General features: G+C 39.8%; 1 protein-coding gene across 2 annotated transcripts in view; it reads left to right on the plus strand.

Annotated features, from left to right (window-relative positions):
• Positions 1 to 2,009: 2,009 nt before the first annotated feature.
• The window catches only part of SIAH1 (siah E3 ubiquitin protein ligase 1), a 27,796-nt gene continuing 23,193 nt past the window's right edge, over positions 2,010 to 6,612 (plus strand). Inside the window, exon 1 of one of the 2 annotated variants that reach the window (XM_035337007.1) lies at positions 2,010 to 2,069. The gene's annotated coding sequence lies outside the window, so the exon portion shown is untranslated. Of the gene's footprint in view, positions 2,070 to 5,479; positions 5,502 to 6,612 lie in introns of those variants that run through there. The other variant, XM_035337008.1, reaches the window with a different exon arrangement.

Genomic DNA, 6,612 nt, shown 5'->3' on the forward strand with positions numbered 1-6,612 from the left:
GTGTTATTTCCGGTGACGAGACATTCTTGTGAATGATAACAATTTCTAAACACATTCAAAGCATGGACAGGAATGGCAATCAAGTGACCCTTACTGTAGTGTATGATCTTGCTGCCCACCCCAGGTCTGCTGAAAAACTGTTACTAACGAGGACAAACCAAACCTCCCTAATCTCCCTTCCCTTAAAGCCCCAAACCTCACTGCTTTGTCCAGGCCTCCCCACGCCAGTGCTCTCATTCTTACTGATTCATGCAGAAAATGAAAACCAGGACACTATGTCCCTGTTTGCATGGTGAGAGGAAGGTGGGGGGTGGAAGCATGACCATTTTCTTTCGAGGTGTTCTCAACGTGCTCTTATTCTGGCAAATGTTCGTGACTGTGCGCAGTCATGGGCCTGGGCACAGGCAGTAAGGGCTAAACAGGAACAATGCAACATTCATGTGTGGTGGGAGAGCCCCAGCACTGGGAACTGGTAAATGTGGCAGGGCCGCAGCAAGGTGTTAATCATGTGCCTCAGGAAACTGGTTGCAAGCATAGAAATGGGGATTAACGTGCATTTTTCTTATCAGAAAACTTGAAGAGCAGCCATGAGCCTCTGTCAGAAGTATTTTACAAAAGCACAAAAAGAATTTGTAAGCAAGGAAAGTGATGCTGCTCTCCTTTTCCCTTCAGTGTGTTCAGGGAAGCAATTTCTTAAATAAATAGGCTTATGCCAAAGACCCACCTAAATCCTATTCAGGTCTCCTGATTGAAATGTTTTAGGAAGGCTCTAAGTGTTGGCTGTTTGCCTGAACCACGAGTAGCAATATAACGTAACAAAATCTGCAAGAATTCAGATAGGAACTGCTTCTAGTGAAGCTCAGTATGGGACTCAGCACCTCTTGGAAAAATTAGGTATTTGTGCCAGTAGCTAAAGATGTTTATGTCCACTGCTTGTTGTTTGCTTCTGGGTTAAATTAAAGGTATTTGAGTTTGGTTCAGAACTTATATATAACATTTAGGCTTTAGCTAGCACTTGATTATCTGTGTATACAGTTTGCCTGTCAAATAAAAAATGAATAGATCTGGTAATTGTCTCTGACGTAAACAGATTTATTTATTTATTTAACAGATGGCTTATTTCTTGGTATTGTTTCTATTGCCTACCACTGCCCAGTTACGTTGTTCTTAGGTCATGGTGCAAGACTAATTTGTTCCACCCAGGCATAACCTCCAAAAACCTTGCCAAAGAACACCCTCAAAAACAGCTTATCGTGTTCAACCTCATTAAAGACATTTAAATCTCAAAACGAGAGAAAGTTATTATGGAAGTCTTATTTTAAAATCAGTTTTTCATCTTGTGATTGACTTATTGGATTGTTACACAGTTATGGATTTATATATAGTTCTGTGTGCTGGATGTCCACAGACCCTTTCTGATGTTAAGCAATTTTAAATGCTATATAATTACACATTTCTTTCTTTCCTCAGGAGTCAAATGAAGACTGCATATTTACATATATAAGAACTGGGTGATTTGGGAGATTCTAATTGGTTTTAAAGGCTTTTAAATTTAGTTAGGCAGTTGTAATCTAAAACAGGTCAGTGCTGACTGGAATTGTGTTTTGTCTAATGACTAGTTATGGACTCTTGCAAAAGAACTTGACGGTCTCAAGTCTCTCTCTGGATTCATACTGATTCTCAGGAGGACAGTGCTTGTGTTGGCTCTTGTGTCGCTAATAGCATACTACTACTGTCTTGAAAAATCAGAGCTTGTTGTTCTAAAGCAGAATTTAGATGAATTACTTCACCCATATGGGCAGACAGCCACTTGTTTCCCACTTAAAATAGCAAGATAACAATTGTCTAGAGATATGATGATCACAAATATTTCTGTGGAGCTCCATAACATATCAGAGTTGCTAGAGTTACCATTAGTTGATAGGTTTTTAAGATTTATTTTTAAATAAATATTACATAAAGGGAAGAAAAAACATGTGCAAGCTAATTCTATGTTTTCTGTATGCTAGGGTATCTACAAAATGTCAAGCTGCTGGCTGTTACCAGAAAGGATGACGCGGGAGTAAAAGGCAAGTCTTCTATTGACTACACCGTGCTTCTGAAGGGTTAGTAGATCTGGTATTGTATGAAATCTACAGTTCTGAAAATGCTTCTGTAATATGTATATCTGATTTAAAGAGTGAAAAGGCACCTTTTTATTCCCCAGAATAACTTTTTAAAAGCATTTAGCGTTTTTTTTTTTTTTTTTTTTTCCAATTTAATAAGATTGTTCTTATGTATCCCTGTCTATGGCTAACCTAAAAATTATTCTATCTTCCCTTTATCTTTCTATAAAAACTGCCTTCTTCCTCTTTTTTTAAATTCTGAAAAAGGACATAAATGGTAAATACTTCAAATTTATGAAGTTCAAATAAAATGCAGCAGATGTTTCTCTACAAAATAACTGGGATCAATTAAATTAGTCAATTATAATAGTTATTAAGTAGTCTGGTATTTTTTCAGGCTGTTTTAAATGTTTGAAGGCTTAGTACATAGCTGCTCAGTCATTAACAATAGACTATAACGTATGTTTTCTATGAATATATCCAATGGAGTCAACTGGTACATCAGGACTGTCAAATCCAACCAGTCTAACATAACATTAGATTCAAAATGAAATATTTATTATTTAAAATAATAAAGTTTGAGATTTTTTTTTTAACTTTTTGAAACTTCAGCTTCTGCTTTTTGGAGGCTTTGTTCCCTTTCTCTAGTAGAAACCAAATCTGAGGGAGCAACTTCAATGCCAAAAATGTTAAAGAAAGCCTTGCAGGAAGAAAAACGGGCCTTTTGTCATATTAACTATTTATCAGTACAGTTATAGGAGTTGACAATACGATACATATATGACGCTTTGCAGTTAAGAGTAGGATATCACTCATGTTTCAGAGAATCTGTACTTCCTTACAAATGACGTTTAGTTCAACAGTCTACATATGAAGGTCTTCAGCATATCCCCAGACTGTTTGTTCTGAAGTTCTGGTCAGTTCAGAATTTTATTTCTGTATAAAAAGTGTGATCGGATGAAAACACATATCAGTGTTTTACCTGAAAAAGCAAGATTTTTGTTTATTTATTTAATGAAGTGCTCGAAGTAGTTGTGCTATTCCTCCACTCATTTGCAAGTTTGCCATCAGAAAGTTCCTAAACAAATGGTTGGGACCTGTAGGTGTTTTGCAGCCTGTGAAATGAAGAATATAAATGGGGGAAAAAAGATAGAGATCAATAACTGGTCTTGCATCTTAATCAGTATTATTGTCTTTAAGAGCCCTACTGAATGTTTGAGACAAACTTTGTAAGTTTGTTGTTTTTGTTTCTGTGATACTGGGAAATTGTGGACTGCAGAAATCCTAAGTAATGCATCCAATGTGCTAATACGTATGAGGAAGATATGAGTTGTTTAGACAAAAAGGATAAAAATATTTTTATTTTTGTAAATAGCATGTAACATTTTCCATATGGAGGATAGTATTTTTCTTGTAAAATCATACTATATTTAGTACTTTTATGAATGATTATCTTAGATCTCCTCTTGTAATTTGTGTAGTCACAAATTTGTAAGAAGTGTGCAATGTTACTTCCAGGTACTTCTCTTACGTCTCAAAATGATTGTGTTTTGTAGGAGCTATGTACTCATTTTTCTTAATGGCTGAATGTTCTAATTTCAGTACAAAAAAAAAAAAAAAAAGTACCACAAATTGGATATTCAAAACTGGGTGAAAATCAATTCTTCATTACTACTAGAGACTCTAAAATGCTGTAAGGAGAAAGTTCACTTAAGCATGTGTATTTTTGCTGGCTTCAGTGATATTACATGCAAGCTTACAAAATAGTTTATTTTTGGGTGCTTTGCTTAGGACTTAGGCACTTAGCCACCAGGATCAAGTGTTACTACGAATGCTCAGAAGCAGTGCTTCTGCCCAAGAAACCAGATACAGCCACAAAATCTGAGTATCCAGTTTAGCAACCATTAGCAATCGTATTTCTGAAGCTCAAGAGAATGCTACCACGTGTTGCTAATACACTGTTATCTAGAGAATAGAGTTGGTAATACCATCTTCAGTCTCGAAATAAAGAATGTGTTGTATGTAAACACAAAACTAATAAATGCCACTTAAAATCTCGTGTATTAAATAATATACGTGAATTTCAAAAATATTAAAGCAACAAAGTGTGAATCAATTCATCCATTTTAATAAATATGAAGTAATAGTACTTTTAAGAAAGAATATTGTCTAAACTTTAGAAAAAAGTTTATTACATCTTAGCATGAAACTTAAGACTTACGGATACTTTTATCTAGTAAGGAAACATGGTAATCCTGCTAGACTACAGGTCCACGTGTATATAACTTTATCAACCACAGCGGTATTGTACGCTTCCATAGTGACAATAAATGCTTTTCTTACTAAACAATGCATACAAAAATTCTCATTAAATTAATAATTATTAAAACTTGATGTTAAAAAGACTAACCTCAATTTGCAATTATAACATTGACTGCTACTGCTAATTTAGCAGCATCTCCATAGAGTCAGCCTTTATTACTCCGCATTTAAAAGGGCCTCAGTGGGAGTGCTGTGTCCAGTTCCCAGAACGATAGTCAGAAAAAGAATAAAAGGAACCGTTGCATGGAAAAAAAGACAAGAATAATCAAAGGCCTTGCAGTGGTGACCTATGGATGGAAGGGAACTGATGTAATTTACTGAAGATTAGAGTCTTCAAAAATAGAGAAGAGGAAAAACTCTTTGTGTTCACTGAAGCATTCTATGAATGGCTGAAGTTAAAGTGGGAGACTCAGGTTATACATGGGGAGAAACAATGTAATGGTAAGGAAGATAAACACTACAGAACTGGCTTTAGAAGGCACATTTTGAAATTTCTACTACAGGAGGGTTCTTTTTTTTCTTTTTTTTTCTTTTTTTTTTTTTTTTATGAGCTGCTGAGACAAACATTTGTCAGGAATAAAGAAGGCACAGTTGCTTCCTTGGAGCAGGAAGATGGATTACACGACCTTTTAACATGCCTTTCGGACACTTTTTACCCTGATTTCCTACTGTAATGGGACCCATGCAATCTTGCTATTCCATTAAGCCCTCACTACTGACTTTTGAACCTGTGGGCTAATTTCACCCCGGTTTGATAGGAACAAGCCTCAACTTTTGCCCTTCTTGAGAAGTGTTATAGTGAATCTAGGCTGAAATACAGCATCCTCTTGAGAGGAGGGGAACATGAACTCCTTGGCCTGCCTGCTGTAGAGCACCAAGGTGCAAAGAGGTGAGCTGGGTGATGGACCTGGGGGTGTGTGCACAGCTGCGTTGGGTGGCTCCCTCTTGGGCAGCTGTTAGTTACAGGCATGAGCGAGCCAGGCACTGAGAAGGGTTCACACGTGGGGAAGCTGGAGGCGTTGCAGCAGCAAGAACACAGGAGCAAAGTGGGAGGATATTGTGGTGAGGCGAGAGGTAGGATAAAAGTCCCATAGAAACTGGGCTTAACTAGTTTCACTGCTCAAGGAAGTAATTTCTATTCAGTGAAAGGCAAATGTTTAATAATACTTATAAAATAGCAAGGCATCGATCTGATGCAGGACTGTGAGACTGTCACTTTTTTTAAAAGCAAAATGTTAGTGCATGTTTGCAGGATTAAAGCCTCAACCACAGATATACTTTGTAATAAACCACACAGACTGCTGGAAATGATAAGCATGCTGGTTCTCCTATCTAAAACTACTAATTGCCACTGCTAGGGAAGCTTTTTTTTCCTCTTTGTCTATGAAGGACTACCTTTGACGTTTCCAGTACTGACTAGACTTCTGTATGTTTAAAAATACATCAAATGCTTGGCCTTACTCTAAACTGAAATCAAAGTTGGAAAAAAGCCTCCCCTATTGATAACGTGCTTCTTTGGGAAGGTGTCCTTATTCAGAACAAAAATGATACTTCATCGTGATAGATTTCCTTAAGTATTCCATAAGTCAACCCCATGCTGGGTTAGCAGTCACTGCCCTGTGTATGGCTCCTCGTGGATGCTGAAGGAAAAGGCTCAGCCCCCACCCTGCGAAGCTTCGCGACGTGCAGGAAAAAAGTATGTGCAAATAAGTTTACTGCTGGAGTTGTCATTCTTTGGCAGTAAGTAGGGGGTAGTACGCTGGGAAGGTTCTCAAAGGGGGATTCGATGCATATTGTGCCGCATCACTACAGCGCTGTACTGCTTCCGTTCCACCGCCGCGCTGAGAGCTCCGCGTGCCCTGGGAGCGGGGCCCAGCCAAGGCCGCGGGAGGGGGCGGCGGGGGCAGCCCCTCACCCTCGCGCTGCCGGGCCGCACGGAGCCGGGGCGGGGAAGCGACCCTCTCGCGGCGCCCCCGTCGCTTCGGCTGGGGCCCGGCCGCGGGGGCCGCTGAAGGCTGCGGGTGAGGGCCGGGCCCGGGCCGGGGGCAGCACGGGGGGGGCGCGGCCTTTGTTCCCCCTGCGCCGCCAGCCCTGTGCCGGCAGCGGGGCGAGCCCGGGCCGCGCGGCGCCGCCGGGTGCGCGTGCGCGGGGCGGGGGCGGGGGGGGAAGATCGGGGACGCTGCCG

The sequence above is a fragment of the Oxyura jamaicensis genome, chromosome 11, assembly GCF_011077185.1.
Source record: "Oxyura jamaicensis isolate SHBP4307 breed ruddy duck chromosome 11, BPBGC_Ojam_1.0, whole genome shotgun sequence".
NCBI lineage: Eukaryota > Metazoa > Chordata > Aves > Anseriformes > Anatidae > Oxyura > Oxyura jamaicensis.